The sequence below is a fragment of the Dasypus novemcinctus genome, chromosome 1 (assembly GCF_030445035.2).
Source record: "Dasypus novemcinctus isolate mDasNov1 chromosome 1, mDasNov1.1.hap2, whole genome shotgun sequence".
NCBI lineage: Eukaryota > Metazoa > Chordata > Mammalia > Cingulata > Dasypodidae > Dasypus > Dasypus novemcinctus.
In genome coordinates this window covers 206,334,680-206,351,992 of record NC_080673.1, presented here as the reverse complement: position 1 = coordinate 206,351,992, position 17,313 = coordinate 206,334,680, and the positions used below count along the sequence as shown (strand labels likewise).

Genomic DNA, 17,313 nt, shown 5'->3' with positions numbered 1-17,313 from the left:
GAGAATATGCCCTAAATTAGTTGCATAAGGTCATGTGGATAGGTATTTAAAGCATAAAAAAGGTCTGTCCGTAGGACTGTGACCACAACAATAGAATTTGAATTTTCCCCTAAGTGAGAGATGTTTAAGGTCTGATGGAGAATAAGCATATCTTCATATTCTGGTAAACTTGCGGGGGTTCTGTAACCCATCGGCCTCCGAAGCCAGTGTGCTGTGGGTGGACACGCAGGAGAGTTTCTGGACTTAGAGGAAAGGCGAGTAAGGATGTAGTTTCAGTGTAGGTATGCGCAGGGCATATCCAGCAATCGGTATGGTTAATTGCGGTTGCTATAGTTTGGATAGTGTCTGTAAGGGGATGATAAGCGGTTTGTTTTGAGAGGTTAGTACAAAGAGGAGTGGAAGGGTAAAATACAGGATGTTCATCATAGAGAGACCTTCGTAAAGAAAAGGAAGAGGGTAACAAAGGAGAAGAAGTGGATTTCTTTCGGGTAAAAATCAGAAAGATCCCTTGTAACCACAGGCTCTGAACGATGTTGCAGTATTGTTCGATTGAAAGGGTAGAGGGGATGACAAACGCAGCTGAGCGTGTGGAGAGAATACTGCAAAAGGTGTTGGCTCTGGTATCACTGGGCTGGTGTTGTGAGAGGTCTGCTTTTGGGGTTTTGTCACCTCTGTCCTTTGTGAGCTTCAATCGCAGATCTCTGAGAGGTTCGCAGGTGTACTTATCTGAAGTTTCAGGGTTGTACTTGTCTGCAGTTTCAGAATCTGGTGTTTTATTGTTCACAGGAGGTGGTGGGGCATGTTTCAATCAGGAAAGCGTGACCACGATGGAACGTATAAAAATTTTGCTGCACCAGGAGTGGTTAGAAGAACAAGAAAAGGACCCGTCCATTTTGGGGTTAAGGGTTTAGGGTGTAAGGTTTTCAGGTATACCCAGTCACCTGGGTGAATAGGGAGGGAGGGAGCGGAGGGTTCCGGTGCAGGAAACCTAGAGTCAGTTAGCTGATGGAGGAGTGTCCGCATTTGGGTTAAGCCAAGGCGGTTACTCTCGAAATCTGATGGCTGAGAAGAATGTTAGTGTAGATGAAGAGGCATCCATACATGATTTCAAAGGGGCTAAGGAAATGTGGTTTTCGAGGAAGGGCTCAGACTCTCCTAAGAGCTAAGGGTAGAAGTTCAGCCGCAGGTGCTCGTATCGGCATCACTGATTTGGTTAAGTTTCAAGATTCCATTCTTATGCTCTACCTTTGCGGAAGATTGGGGCCTGTAGGGGACATGTAACTTCCAAGTTATTCCTAGGGCCCTACAGATACCTGGCGGGATTTGTGACATAAAAGCCGTTCCGAGGAGAAATGAGTTTATATGGCTACGAGTTTCTAAAAAAGAGTCTGGAGGCTGGCAGAAGGATTGCCCTCATGCACAACTGAGCAGAGTCAGAGAGACAGATAAAGCAGATACAACCCCCAGATATTGGTTCCTATGAAGGCTAAAGAGACCCATGAGAGTTATGGTCATGGCCGATGGGGTTGACTACCAGGGCAGATGGCCCCTCTTTGGAAATGGTGTTTATGTGTGAGGAATCTGGACTCAGATGGGATCTCCCTTCATAAGACTTTCATGCTAATGTGCTAGAGGTGCAGTTAACGTTAGGGTTTAAGATAGATTTAGGGGATTTGAATCTCTGGACCGACAATGTGATAACCAGGTCCTGAGCCTCAACAGACTCCAGCACCTACGATCTGATTTATTGGACTTACCACACTCAGCTAAGATGGAGTTGAAGAAGGACAATCACCACACCATGGAGCCTAGAGTGATTACAACCGAAAATGGGAGGATTGCATCCAGCATCCATGTGGAATCTGAGCCTCCTCTTGACATAGAGGTGCAATGGACACTACCAATCCAATGTCCACAAAGAAGAGGTGGCATTGGATTGGGAAAAGTGGACATGGTGGACGATGGGTGTGGGGAAAGGCAGGAAGAGATGAGAGGTGGAGGCGTCTTTGGGTCATGGAGCTGCCCTGGATGGTGCCTCAGAGGTAATCACCGGACATTGTAAATCCTCACAGGGTCCACTGGATGGAATGGAGGAGAGTATGGACCATGATGTGGACCATTGACCATGAGGTGCAGAGGTGCCCAAAGATGTACTTACCAAATCCGATGGATATGTCATGACGATGGGAACGAGTGTTGTTGGGGGGGGAGAGGGGGGTGGGGGGGGTGGGGTTGAATGGGACCTCACATATATATTTTTAATGTAATATTATTACAAAGTCAATAAAAAAAAAAAAAAAAAAAAAAAAAAGCCGTTCCGTTGTCTGACTGCAGGGAAGAGGGAAGGCCAACGCTGGGAATGATTTCTGTTAATAGGATTTTATCAACAACACCTGCCCTTTCTGAGGTTGCTGGGAGGACTTCAACCCATCCAGAGAAGATGTCTGTCCATGAGGACTGAGAGATACGGCATCCTTCTCACTGGCCGCACGTGGGCGAAGTCTAATTGCCAATCTTGTCCTGGTGCAGAGCCTCTCTACTGGTGTTTTAAAAGAAAGAGACGTAGGATTCCCATGGATATTAGTTTGTTAATAGATAGAACAGTCTCTCATGATTGTCTTTAAGAGTTTCAAGAGCTCGGGACAACGTAGGGAATTAGGAGTAGTGAGAGTGGTCTGTGCCCTACATGGTACTGATTGTGTAAAGAAGGGAGAATGTTATGTTTTTGCAATTCAGGTGAAAGGATTTTTCCGTCCATGAACAATACCTCAATTTGTTTTGCTCCAATAAGAAGAACTTTGAGGTTTCCTCGGGTGTATAAGGCGGGCAGGATGTGGAAGTGCAAGGAGATGAGTGTGACAGTGGAGTATGCAACTAAGTAGGGATGGGTAGCCTGTGTTTTGGCTTCAGCATCGGCTCAGTTATTGCCAGCAGATATGGGGGACTTCGATTTTTTGGTGCCTTTGCAGTGAATTATAGCAGCTTGTGTTGGAAGTGATGCCACTTGGAGTAATTGCAAGATGAGATCTTTGTTCACAATGGAGGATCCACAAGAAGTTAGGAACTCTCTCTCCCGCCAGATGGGGGCTTGTGAGTGTAAGGTGTGGTATGTGTATTTGGAGTCAGTGTACATGTTTAGGGCTTGCCCCTTGCTTCTGACCAGTGCGATGATGAGGGCTATGAGCTCAGCCTATGAGGTTGTGCCGCGTGGCAGGGGACCTGATTCAATGGTAACAATAGTGTATCTGACCTGGGGGGAGCTGTTAACTTTAGTGGAGCTGCCATCAATAAACCATGTGTGACAGAAGAGGCATGTGTAGAAAGGTCACATCTGAGTCCAACTCCATCACACTCAGGAACACAAATTCCAAAGTAGGGCCCACTGACAAGGCACTGAACTCCAGAGCCATCTGCTGTGACCATAGAACCTGTGTGTCTCCATAGCCCTCAGGAGCACCAGTACCTGGTTGTATCTACTTTGGCTATCTATGGGATCCTGCTGAGACATGTATAAGCTTGACCCCTCTGATGACCTCCTGACTCTTTTTTGAAGACGCTTAGTCATATAAAATCATTAGTCTTTACCATTTCCCCCTTTTATTCAAGGTCTTTTTCTAGTTGTATCACTAGTTAGTGATTGGTAGTAATCCCTTGGCACCAGGGGAACTCATCCCTGGAAGTCATGTCCCATGCTGGGGGGAAGGTAATGCATTTACATGCTGAGTTTGGCTTAGAGAGTGGCTTCATTTGAGCAACATGGAGGCTCTCAGGAGATAACTCTTAGGCACCCTGCAGCTCTAGGCCTAGTTGAAATTTCAGGCACACAGGCTCATAAGCATCATCATCAGTATTTAGGGCTTATTGTTGGACCATCCTTCTTCACTGGTCTTTGCCCTTATACCCAGGAGACTTGAATCTGTTCCAACTCCTACTCTCCAGTTCATTGGACTTACCCAGATTAGCTAACAGGGAGGTGAAGATGGTCAGCACCATACCAGGGAACCCAGAGGGCCTACAACTGCAAGCAGGAGAATCGTACCTGTCAACCATGTGGGATCTAAGACCCCTCTCATATAGAGGTGGAGTGAACATCATCAGCCCAGGTTCCACAGGATGTAGGAATAAAATATGGATTAGAGTGGACTTACTGGTATTCTACTATAGAACTATTGTGACTAGTAATGGAAGAATTGTATCATTGATGTGGAGAAAGTGGCCATGGTTGTTGGAGATTTGGACCCAAAGGGTATCGGGAATGAAAGGAAGAGGAAAGAGAGAAGGAAACAAAGAGAAAGCAAGAGCGAGTGAGCTGGGATCAGGGGGTCTGCGAGTAGAGACTCCTCAGATGACTTTATTTTCTACATGTGGCATTATATATACTCAAGCTATCGTGATAACAAGCAGTGTAACTACACATTAACAATACTCTTAAATTAAAGAACTTATCTCAGAGTACAAATATTTAGTATTCCTTTCAAACTGCAAAGTGTGTTTGCTCTATTTCTCCCTGCCCCGGACAGCTTTGTCCTCTTGACTCAAAAGACTTAATTGCTGCATTCCTATGGTAAAAGCATAGCCATGGAAACAGCATGTCTCTCTTTGCGAGACCACTATGCCTCCGTTTCCAACATGTCCCCCTTTTTGTTTTAGTCGAGGTGACCATGCCTGTCTTAGGTTGCCCTCCTTTTGAGAGTCTTACCTGTCATTGACTACCGGCCAAGCTCTTCAACTTGGGGAAGTTATTGAAACGCTTTTGCTAGAACCAGATTATTCGCACATCCTACAGATGCTACACTTGTAATTTTCTTCAAAAGCACTGTCCAGCACAGGTGAAAATCATGAGCAACAGAACAAATATGATTAGCCCTATTCCTAAAGCTGACAGGAAATGCTGTGATCTCCACCAATTAACTGGATTAAACTTTGTAATATGTGAAATCATGTCTGAAAAAATATCCTTATCATTGGCTACATTAATTTGATTATGAGACATTTCTAATATTTTCCTTTGTAATTCAATTATTTCCAGAGAGATATTACTTTTATGGCCTAGCAAATGATTCTTAATTTTTTTCCATTCTATATTGGATGAATTATAGGCAAGAGGAGTAATTCAAAAGTTGCTTTCATTCCAGTCACATTTCAATCCCTTTACAAGTTTAAATTATACAGTTGATCTCCAATATGCAAAACAGCCAATTCTAAATCATTAACCCAATTATTTAACTGTTCATCAATGTGCTTTGGCTATGCCACAAATCACTAGCATTTTTATGCCAATCATGCACGTATTGTTCAGTCTGAACAGTCTCATGCAAAGCTACAGCAGCGGTTGCAGCAGCTGTGATGATTCCAATTAGACCATTATACTAATTATTAGGAGCCCAACAAATCTTTTTGTCTGTTTCAGGATTTTTTTTTGCCATGTGAAGCAACAGCTGACTTTCTGGTAATGACTGCCATATTCAGTTCATTTGGACAGGAATCCATATACTTCATTGTCTTCTGGCCATTGTGATGGTGTCTCCATTCTGCAACACACTTTCCGACAGACATGTATACAAGGCACCATTTTTATAAAACAAGGCATTGGGAAACGGACTTTGGCCCAGTGGTTAGGGCGTCCGTCTACCACATGGGAGGTCCGCGGTTCAAACCCCAGGCCTCCTTGACCCGTGTGGAGCTGGCCCATGTGCAGTGCTGATGCGCACAAGGAGTGCCGTGCCACACAGTGGTGTCCCCCGCGTAGGGGAGCCCCACGCGCAAGGAGTGCACCCATAAGGAGAGCCGCCCAGCGCGAAAGAAAGTGCAGCCTGCTGAGGAATGGCGCCGCCCACACTTCCCGTGCCGCTGACAACAACAGAAGCAGACAAAGAAACAAGACGCAGCAAAAAGACAGAAAACAGACAACCAGGGGAGGGGAGGGGAATTAAATAAATAAAGATAAATCTTAAAAAACAAACAAACAAAAAAAAAAACGCATTATCTTCTATAGTTATTTTTCCAGTAATGAATATGAAGGATCCTTGACACATGCTTTCAATTGATAGGTTTGATTTAATTGTAGATATTGACTGTAATTACCAATCCATTCATAAGTAGGGGCAATTCCAAGAAATACTTTCCACAAGTTTTTATGTATATTAAGATTATAGGTGTCATTAATCCAAGGGGTTGGTAACCATTTTCCTTTACATTTCCAAATAGTAAAATTGTTAGTATATACCACTTGTTCACCTGAGAATAGAGATTCTGAAAAAGGATATTGCATACTACTAACTCGTTGCCCCTTGTTGTTAAGTCCATGCCATATAAATGTGCCGTTCTGTTCTTTAGGGGTCTCCATAGGAGCACTTTCCACACTATTCCACAGGAATCATTAGAAATGACAGATCCTCTTCCTATATGGCATTCCTGCCATCCCTCTTTCTCTTCAGGTTCTCAGGGTGGACAATTATAATTTTGCTTTTTAGTTACAAAAGAATTATATGAGGGAAACAAAGTTATTAATAATTTGGTACCATAACTTTTCATGATAACCATATTCTGATTTTTTGTTTGCATACAAGGGGAACTTTTTCCAATGCATAATGGTCTATGATCAAAAGGAAGGGTAAGATTATATATTTTCTTCCCTTCTTCATCAGGTTTTAAGGGTAGTCTATCATCTATAGGCCCAGGAAACACATGTGTTTCATTAAAAAATATAGGAAATGATGGGTCTTTCCATGTTAGAGCACATACTAGAGGTGGGTTAGGAATGTATGCCCAATAAGTATGATTTTCACCTGCATGACCCAGAGTTACCATTAACATGATCAGGAGAGGAGAAATCATCGTCAAAATTCTCTTTCTTTTTCTCTATCCGCAGTTTAATCTGTCGAGCTGGCAGCCAAATTTGTTCTGCGTCTTCTGTAATGACAAGAGCATATCCTCGCCCCCATACTTTAACCCTTCCCTTTTGCCAAGTGTTAGTTAGGACATCTTTCCAATATATTGGCTGATATTCAGCTGACTCACACAATACATTTTCTTTATTCTTATTCAATGCATAATGCCGTTCAGCAGGCTTTATTGAATCATATACATTAAGGAAATTTAAAGTGAATAAAGCTTTTGCCATTTGGTCCTTTGGTACTATAATGCCATCATCTCCCCCTTTTTGTTTTAAAAACATTTGCTTAAGGGTATGATGCGACCCTTCAACTATGGCTTGACCTGTAGGATTATAAGAAATTCCTGTGACATGAGCAATGGATTATTTAGAGCAAAATGTTGCAAATTGTTTGCCAGAATAAGCTGGACCATTATCAGTTTTGATTTCTGCAGGGCATCCCATAACTGCAAAGGCAGACCACAAATGTGAACGAACATGACAAAATCTTTCCCCACTGTGCACTGTAGCCCATACGAAGTGAGAATAAGTATCAATACAAACATGAACATACTGCAGTTTACCAAAAGTTGGAACATGTGTGACATCCATTTGCCAGATTTGATTTGGAGCCAGCCCTCGGGATTTAGTGCCTTTATCAATCGGTGCCGACACGAGAGGGCCACAGGTAGAACAATGTTTTATAATATCTTGTGCTTGCAATTTTGTTAAAGACGGAAATTTATGTTGCAATCCCTTAGTATCGATATAAGTTAGAGCATGATATTTGGCAACATCCTGTATAGACTCTACTAGAATATCAGCTTGCGCATTATGTGCGACCAAGGGGCCAGGTAAAGCAGAATGTGATCAAATATGGGTAATGTACAGAGAATTTACTCATTGATGAATGAGTGCCTGCAATTGTAGGAACATTTGAGAAAGCGCATCAGTTACAGAGATATTAGCAGTTTCAATTTGAGCAACAGTTAAGCAAACAAATTCAGAATCAGACATATTATTGTGAGGCTCTTTAAAAGTTTGTAGGAACATGAGAACAGCTGATAATTCTGTATGTTGTGCAGAAGTATGCGGTGTTTGCCAAACTATAAGCTGCTTTACCATTGCTACTACCATCTGTGAAAATGGTAAGTGCATTTTCAATTGGAAATGACTTAAATATTTTTGGTAAAATCCAAGTTGTTCTCCGTAAGAATGTTAACAGCTTAGAAGTTGGGTAATGGTTGTCAATAATTCCCTAAAAATCGCTAATAGCAACTTGCCATTGTGTATTTGTAGCATAAAGATGTTTAATTTCATCATTAGACAGACTACATATTATTCGATCAGGATCAGTCCCTTTAAGTTGCATGAGCAACTAATCAACCTTTAGCAATAATAGAAATAAGTTTTTGTAAATATGTTCGTAATCTTTTTTGTTTATTATTGGGGATAAATACCTATTCCAATATGCCATCTTGCCAGAACAGGGCCGTAGGAGATTGCAGGGTAGAAAAAATCACCAAGTCTATGGTTTTGTCAGGATCTATTTGAGTCAATTGTCCCTGTGAAATTCATTCTTCAGTGAGATTTAATTCTTTTTTCTGCTTCTGAGGATAATTTCCTCGGACTCGAGAGGGCAGGATTTCCCTCTAAAGTTTGAAATAGGTGCTGCAACATGTAGTTAGAAATACCTAGAGTAGGACGAATCCAATTAATATCCCCCAGAAGTTTTTTTTTTTTTAAAGATTTATTTATTTATTTAATCCCCCTCCCCCGCCCCCCGGTTGTCTGTTCTCTGTGTCTATTTGCTGCGTCTTGTTTCTTTGTCCGCTTCTGTTGTTGTCAGTGGCACGGGAAGTGTGGGCGGCGCCATTCCTGGGCAGGCTGCTCCCTCCTTCGCGCTGGGCGGCTCTCCTTACGGGGTGCACTCCTTGCGCGTGGGGCTCCCCTACGCGGGGGACAACCCTGCGTGGCAGGGCACTCCTTGCGCGCATCAGCACTGCGCATGGGCCAGCTCCACACGGGTCAAGGAGGCCCGGGGTTTGAACCGCGGACCTCCCATGTGGTAGACGGACGCCCTAACCACTGGGCCAAGTCCATTTCCCCCCCAGAAGTTTTTGAAAGTCATTGAAGGTTTTTAATTTATCACGTCTCAGTTGTATTTTCTGTGGGCGTATGTGTCCATTTGCCACTTGCATACCTAGATAACAATAGGGGTGTTCCGCAGAACTTTTTCAGGGGCACCTGTAACCCATACTCGGGAAACACCTTTCGGCATACTGAAACAGTTGCTGTGACTTGTCGTCTGAAGAATGTGCAAATAATATATCATCCATATAATGAATAATCATGGCCTTTGGAAACCTTTTTCTTAGCACCTGTAGAGGCTGATGAAGGAATAATTGACACATGGTGGAACTGCTCATCATGCCCTGAGGCAACACACACCACTGATATCTCTGCAGAGGGGATTGATTATTTAGAGCAGGAACAGAAAAGGTGAATTTCTCTTTATCAGAAGGATGCAAAGGAATAGTAAAGAAACAATCTTTCAAATCTATAATACTCAAAGACCAATTCTTAGGAATCATAGAGGGCTGTGGAGCCCCTGGTTGCAGTGCCCCCATAGGACTTGTAGCCTTATTCACTCCTCTTAGATCAGCTACCATTCGCCATTTTCCAGATTTCTTTTTTATCACAAACACTGGAGAATCCCAAGGATTATTTGAGGGCTCAATATGTTTCTGAGATAATTGTTCTTTTACTAAACTATGAAGGGCAGTGAGTTTTTCCACGGGCAGGGGCCATCGATCAACCCACACTGGTGCTTCTGTAAACCAGGTTATGGGACTAGTAATGCCCTTTATTGCAATGGCCCCTATGTTGAATTTTGCATCGCTGAATCTTGTCTCAGTGTAACAGAACCAAGTCCTCTATGATCCTCTTTTTGACGTATGTTAGGGTTATACTGCATATCCATAAATAAAGCTTTTGCCTGCTCAGATAATGTAGGAATGTGAGCAAAAGCTCCCCACTGACTATTAAACCACAGCCCCATAAATTAAGGCCAACATCAGCCACATAAGTTTATAGCGTAGATTTTTGCCTATCAGGTCCTAAAGCATCAAAAATAGAGGTACTCTGATAAATATCTGTCATAGTGCCAATGCCAGTAAAGACTGTTGGGACTTGTTGTAATGTCCATGATTGAGGCCAGTATCGCTTAGCAATGATGGGCACATCAGCGCCTGTGTCTATTAACCCCAAAACACTTTTCCATTAATAGTAATAGTAATTTCAGGCCAATCATTGTCTACAAAAGTTTGCCAATAAATTTCATTCCCCATAGACCCAAATCCCCCATTTCTATCAAAAGGAAGAGTGCAAGGTTTGTGATAGGGCAGGAGTAATAATTGAGCTATACGTTGCCCCAAAATAACTTGTACTTGACCAACAGCTTACACCATAACCTTAATTTCTTCCTTATAATGATTATCTATAATGCCAGTTTGTACTAGCCGTCCTTTCATAGGTAAACTACTCCTACCTACAATTAAGTCAACAGTTTCAGGAGGTAATGGGCCTTTTACACCCATAAGTATAGTTTGCATACCCATAGCAGGAGTAATAAGTTTAGTTTCTGTAGAAGGTAAATCAACAGCAGCGCTCCCTCGAGTAGCTGCCCTTAATTCAGAAACTGGAATGCATGCTGCTGGCCATTGCTGACTGGGTATCTTTCCTGTAGGCTCCTATTTGTCTGAGGGCCTTGAGCTAGGCCCACAAAGCAGTTTCCCAACGGTGAAATGGGAGAGCTGTTTTTATGAAATCTAAACTTACATTCATTAGCCCAATGAAAGCCCTTTTGGCATATACGGCACAGTTTAGAGGGGGTTTTTCCTCCCCCATTTTGTGGCTGAGCAAAATTTGCTCTGCAATCCTTTTGAAAATGACCAGATTTCCCACATTTAAAACAATTTCCTCTTTTAGCCTGGGGTCTTTGATCACCCCTTATTGCCACAGCTAATATGGCCCTCTGGTGGGTGGTGGACCCTATGTCCTGGCAAGCCTTAATGCAGTCTGTATTGACCTTCCCACTGCCTTAACGGGTTTAATAGCCTTTTTGCATTCACTATTTGCTTGATCAAATGCAAGAGTTAATAAAATCAAGTCTCTAACTTCTGAAATTTCTAGTTTTTTGAATAATATCCAATAGCCTAGCTACAAACTCTACATATGGCTTATTTACTTTTTGTATAACTTTAGCAAAGGACTGTATAGGTTTCCTAGGGGCTGAAATTTTTCTCCAAGCTGCTAAGCAGGACGTTCTGACTTGAACTATTTCTACATCATCGTACTGCATTTGTCTGTCAACTCCTGCCCACGCTCCTATTCCCAATATTTGCTGTGCTGATATAAGCACCGGAGGGTCTTGATTAGCATTTCGCCGGGCAGTCACATTAGCCTCATCGGTCCACCAAGTTTTAAATTGCAGAAATTCAGCAGAGCCACAGGGGAGGTCCGTGGTTCAAACCCCGGGCCTCCCTGACCCGTGTGCAGCTGGCCCATGCGCAGTGCTGATGCGCGCAAGGAGTGCCGCGCCACACAGGGGTGTCCCCCACGTAGGGGAGCCCCATGTGCAAGGAGTGCGCCCCGTAAGAAGAGCCACCCAGTGTGAAATAAAGTGCAGCCTGCCCAGGAATGGCGCTGCACACACAGAGAGCTGACACAGCAAGATGACGCAACAAAAAGAGACACAGATTCCCATGCCGCTGACAACAACAGAAGCGGACAAAGAAGAACACGCAGCAAATAGACACAGAGAACAGACAACCGGGATGGGGGGAGAAAGGGGAGAGAAATAAATAAATAAATCTTAAAAAAAAAATTCAGCAGGGCTAAGAACAGTACGGGCTAACATTTCCCAGTCCCAAGGCATCAATCTATCTGCCTGAGCCATGCCTTGAACTAAGCCGAACGTATATGGAGAGTTAACCCCATATTGCACGCAAGCCTGTTTTAAATATTTCAATAGTTTAAAAGGTATTGGTTCATGATGGAACTCAGCACCTCCCTGAGGATTATTAGCATCTGATGGAGTTGGTCGTGATTTATCCGGAAAAGCTGATAAGAATTGCACAGCCTCCAGATCCCTTGTTGAGATCCTTGCAATAAACAGCACATCAAGGGTGTTTGAGGAATGGGGTTGGAAACAACTATCTTTTTAACATAGGGTAAATCATCTGCCGTATCTGAAAAAATTCCAGGGGCTGAGGTCGGGGCAGCCATAGGCTGCGGCTCATCAGGCGCAGTAGGTTGAACTGGATGTAAGCTGGGATAAGCGCCTGGATGAGGTATATGGAGATTGGATATTTCATTAGAGCAGACGGTTGTCTTTTTATCTATGAAAGGATTAGTACTGGGATTAGGCATAACGCCAGGAGACTCTCCTCCGCCTTTTGACTCCGAATTTAGTTCTTTCAAATGGCTCTCCATTTTCTGTTTGTCTATGGGTTTTGAAAGTATAGTAATTTCTTCTTCGTCATCTTCCTCTGATGGTAAAGGATCTAAGGCGGCAGCAATTTGCTGGCACAAAGCCCACGCAGATAAAGGAAGGGATTCCCCTCTCTGATGTGCTCTCCCTAAAGCTTTCATTACACATTTCCACTGTTTCAAATTTAAGACATTCCACCCCTGAGGCTGAAACCAAACACAATGCGTTTGTATTAAAGCAAACAATTCCATTAACGCACAACTTTTTACAGGCACCCCACTAGCTTTCAACAGTTTTTAACACTTGTGAGTGTTCTTCCACACGTCCAGTTCAATTACCCATTACCCTGATGGCTTAGCAGAAATGTTACTTACCTAAAAGAAGACTCGAGTCACACTGCTTTGGACGTCACATGCGACCCTCGTAGGAGTCCTTTCCACGGTTCCCGATCCTGTTTTGGAAGACTCGCTTCTTCGGGCCCCTCGTTGGAGCCCGATGTTGCCAGATGTTGGAGATGTGGACCTGAAAGGGTATCGGGAATGAAAGAAAGAGGAAAGGGAGAAGGAAACAAAGAAAGAAAGAGCGAGAGAGCTGGGATCAGGGGGTCTGAGAGTGGAAACTCCTCAGACAACTTTATTTTCTTCATGTGGCATTATATATACTCAAGCTATCGAGATAACAAGCAGCGTAACTACACATTAACAATGCTCGTAAATTAAAGAACTTATCTCAGAGTACAAAGATTTAGTATTCCTTTCAAACTACAAAGTGTGTTTGCTCGTCTTTCTCTCTGCCCCGGGCAGCTTTGTCCTGTAGACCCAAGAGGCTTAATTGCTGCACTCCTATGGTAAAAGCGTAGCCACGGAAACAGCACTATGCCCCAGATTCCAACACATGGTAATTGCTGAGGACAGGGAGAGAGAACAGATTGATGTGGGAACATTTTCGGGATTTGGAGTTGTCCTAAATGATATTACAGGAGCAGATGCTGGACATTTTATATCCTGCCATAACCCACTGAATGGACTAGGGGGGAGTGTGAACTACAAGGTACACTATTATCCACGTAGTGCAGCAGTGCTCCAGAATGTGTTCACCAAATGCAAAGAATGTACCACGGTGATGAAAGAGGTTGTTGAGGTGGGAGGAGAGGGAGGGGGCAGGGTATGGGGTATATGGGAACCTCTTCTATTTTTTAAATGTAACATTTTTTGTGATCTATGTATCTTCAAAAAAATACAATTAAAAATTAATTAAAAATAAACCATGTGTGATTAATAAGAGGAGTATCTGAAATATTGGGAAGATGTTTAGTGAGGACATCACGTATGTCACCACAGTCATGAGTGTAATCTGTGTCCAGTGTTTCCGGGGATGGGTTGGGATCAATGGGGAGGAGGGTGGCAGGATTGAGAGGAGGACAATGGTGTAAGAAGAGGCTGGGATTTTGTAGAAGAGTTGCAAGAAGGGTTTGAAGATGGGTAGAGAAGATAGATGCAGCCGATTTGAGAGTTAAAAGAGGAGATAGGGGATGTGAGGAAAAAATATGGAGATGATTTATCGGAGACAGTATAAAACTTTTTTGGACTAGGAGAGAAGCGGCAGCGAGGACGTTGAGGCAGGTGGGCCAGCCCAGAGTCACGGGATCTAGCTGTTTGGAGAAGTAGCCAATGATTCTGTTATCAGGGCCATATGGCTGCATTAAGATTCCTAGGGCATATCCTTGTCTGGCGTCTACATAGAGAGAGAAAGGTGTAGAGGGATTGGGGAGGGCTAGAGCAGGTGCAGGAAATAGGGCTTCTCTAAGCCGACTGAAGGGAAGTTTGAATGATAGGGGATGATCAAGTAGGTTGTGTAAGTTGCCAGAAGCAGCTTGGTAGAGAGGTTTAGATATAGGTCCAAAGTCTGGAGTTCAGAGACAGAAAAAGTTGACAAGCCCTAGGAAAGAAAGGAGATCTGCTTTAGTCTGTGGGAGGGGATAGCCTCTGATGAATTGGATTCAGTCTGCAGTTAGATGTTTACATGAGGGGGAAAGGTGGAGCCCTAGATAGGTTACTTCAGATTTTAAAACTGTCCTTTGCTTGGGGAAACCCGATATCCCTTATTACCGAGAAAGTTAAGCAGGGCGATGGTGTGGGTTATAGAGGTTTGTAAGGAGGGGCTACGGAGGAGGAGGTCACCGACGTTGGAGAAGGTACCGGAGCGGAGCTGAAGGTCAGAGAGATCTCGGTGTAGGGCCTGTCCAAAGACACGGGGACTGTCTCTAAAGCCCTGGGGAAGAGCTGTCCGTGTTGTGTTAATTGTTGGGGATGTCGAGGGTTTTCAGGATCTGTCCATGTGAAGGCAAAAATGTCTTGGGAAGTGTCTAGGGGAATAGTGAAAAAGGCATCCTTGAGGTCAATTAACGGTATAACGTGTAGTGTGAGGGGATACATGGGACAGAAGACTGTGCAGCTCAGGAACTAGGGGGACACTAGGCTGTGTGCCTTCATTAATAGTTCTAAGGTCCTGCACAAAACCATAGCTTCCATTGGGTTTCTTTACTACTAGAATCGGAGTGTTAAAGGGTGAGTTAGTTGGACACAGAGGCCAGCGGCACCGTTTGTCAACAGTGGGTTTCAAGCCTCATCAGGCAGAAATGGACAGGGGATACCTCGGAATGTTTGTGAAAGAGGAGGGTTTCCTTAAGACTATTCTAAAGCGGAATGGTGCGATGAGACTAAAGGAGAACTGGTGTTCCAGACCTGGGGAGGAGCTTCCGACTGCACTACGGGAGGAATGGCAGCAGGGATCCGGGAGGGGGAGGGTGTGGTAGACAGGAGGAGAAGGGAGGTGGTTTGGGAGGATGGGGGCATAAAGGAGATGGAGGAGTGGAGTTTAGACAGTATACCGCGACCTAGAAATGGGGAGGGGCAGGGATGGATTAGAAGGAATTGGTGGGGAAACGTATGGTTTTCTGTTGAGCATTTGAGCAGTCTGGTAATTAAAGGAGAAGAAGGGATGCCGTCAACTCCCACAATAGAGACAGAGGAAGCAGATGAAGGTCCCGAATGTTCTAGGAGGCCTGAATACGTGGCCCCCGTGTTAATTAAAAAGGAGGTCGGCTTACCTCCAACCTTGATGCTAACCCTCGGTTCCGACTTACCGATGGAGATGTGGGGCCGTCCCGAACCCCGGGCCCGTCAGTCGTTCTTTGTCAGCCCGAGAAGGTCTGGGAAGGAAGGTCTTGGCTCCGGACTTGTGGCGTGTGCTGGAGGAACTCTCCTGGAAACAGGGTTTTCAAGACAGTCCGACCTCCAGTGACCGTTGCGCTGACACACCGGGCAAGGCGTGGACGGGGGCCTTGGATTAGGGCAGGAACGTGCCCAGTGCCCTTCCTTCCACATCTGAGACTGGGTCCAGGTGGTGGCCGAGGGGAGGCCGAGGGAGGGCAGCAGCAAGGAGGAGGCTTTAGCCTGCTCTCGCTCAGGCTTTTCCTGCTTGGCTGCTCTTGTCTGTTGTTAAAGACCCTGAAGGCGCCTTAGTCAGGTCTTTCTGAGGGGTTTGAGAGCTGTCCTCTAACTTCTGTAGTTTCTCTCTAATGTCAGGATAAGATTGTGTGATGAAGTGGATGTGTAAGTACAGTTGACCAGAATCCGAGTCAGGATATAAAAATAATACATTTAAGGAGAGACTCAGTTAATTTATTCATGAAGGCAGCTGGATTTCATCAGCCTTAATTAACGGCCTTAAGGGCAGCCTTCTCCTTGCCTTGTGTTCCGCAGGTTAAGAAACCGTGCGAGCACGGTCACCGGAGCCTGGGCGGTGACCCCAGCGGGGGCCAGCGGTGGGAACTGCAGTGGAGCCGGCCGAATGCCTGCTGGAATCCTGGGTATGCGTGAAATCTGCGAAAGTGGTAGCTGCAGCCCGAAAGTCGTTTTTTTCCTTTGGAGTTGTGGAGGAGGTCATGATAACGGGTGTGTCTTGATACACGAGGTCATATGAGCGAGTGAGGTGTTGAAATTCTTCGATGTATATAGCAGGATTTTCAGAGAAAGAGCCTAACAGGTCCTCTATCTGGCTTAAATCTGAGAATGAGAAAGAGCAGGTACTCTGGCTGTTTCTTCAGCTCCTGTTACTTCCCGGAGGGCAAGAGAGGAGCTGGCGTCTGTGTGGAGTTAGGGGCCTGGTGCTGGCAGAGGTGGAGGGCGCGGCCCAGAAGGAGGGCGAGGTGATCCTCGTGAGCGAGTGTGAGGAGGGGAGAGGCGGAGGAGGAAGGGTGGAGGGTGAGCTCGGGGATAACACCAGAGGGTCATGTGGAGGAGGTACAGGGGGAGCGGGATCTGAGGGCTCTAAGTCGGAGTTTTCAGAAGTTTTAGGGGTGGAAGTGATGAGGAGGAAGATTTCTGAGGAGGTTTCTGGTGTAAAAGAAGAATTTTGTGGGAAGAACAGGATTGGCAGAAGGAGGGGCAATCGCAGAGATAGTAAAATGCCTGATTGTAAGGATCTCTGGCTATCTGCCATCACACTGGATAAAGTTCTCTAAGTCTTGGAGAACTTAGAAATTAAAGTGCTGTTTTCCGGCCACTGACTTTCATTGTCTAATTTGTATTGCAGCCACGCAGAAGTTGGATAGAAAATGAGCTTTTTAGGTCTGATGTCTCCTTCCAGATACAGAGGTTTTTGTTTTTTTAAAAAAGATTTATTATTATTTTTTAAATTTCTCTCCCCTTCCCTGTCCCCTCCCCAGTTGTCTGCTCTCTGTGTCCATTCGCTGTGTGTTCTTCTGTGTCCGCTTGTATTCTTGTCAGCAGCACCCAGAATCTGTGTCTCGTTTTGTTGCGTCATCTTGTTGTGTCAGCTCTCTGTGTGTGCAGCGCCATTCTTGGGCAGGCTGCACTTTCTTTTGTGCTGGGCAGCTCTCCTTACGGGGTGAACTCCTTGTGCTTGGGGCTCCCCTACGCAG

General features: G+C 44.6%; 1 long non-coding RNA gene across 1 annotated transcript; it reads right to left on the bottom strand.

Annotated features, from left to right (window-relative positions):
• Window positions 1-6,826: 6,826 nt before the first annotated feature.
• On the bottom strand, window positions 6,827-16,435 carry LOC111761286 (uncharacterized). The gene is made up of 3 exons (XR_002794691.2): window positions 15,514-16,435; window positions 12,743-12,890; window positions 6,827-6,912 (listed from the first exon to the last, which is right to left on the bottom strand). It is a non-coding gene; the product is annotated as an uncharacterized lncRNA (long non-coding RNA).
• Between the last annotated feature and the right edge of the window lie 878 nt (window positions 16,436-17,313).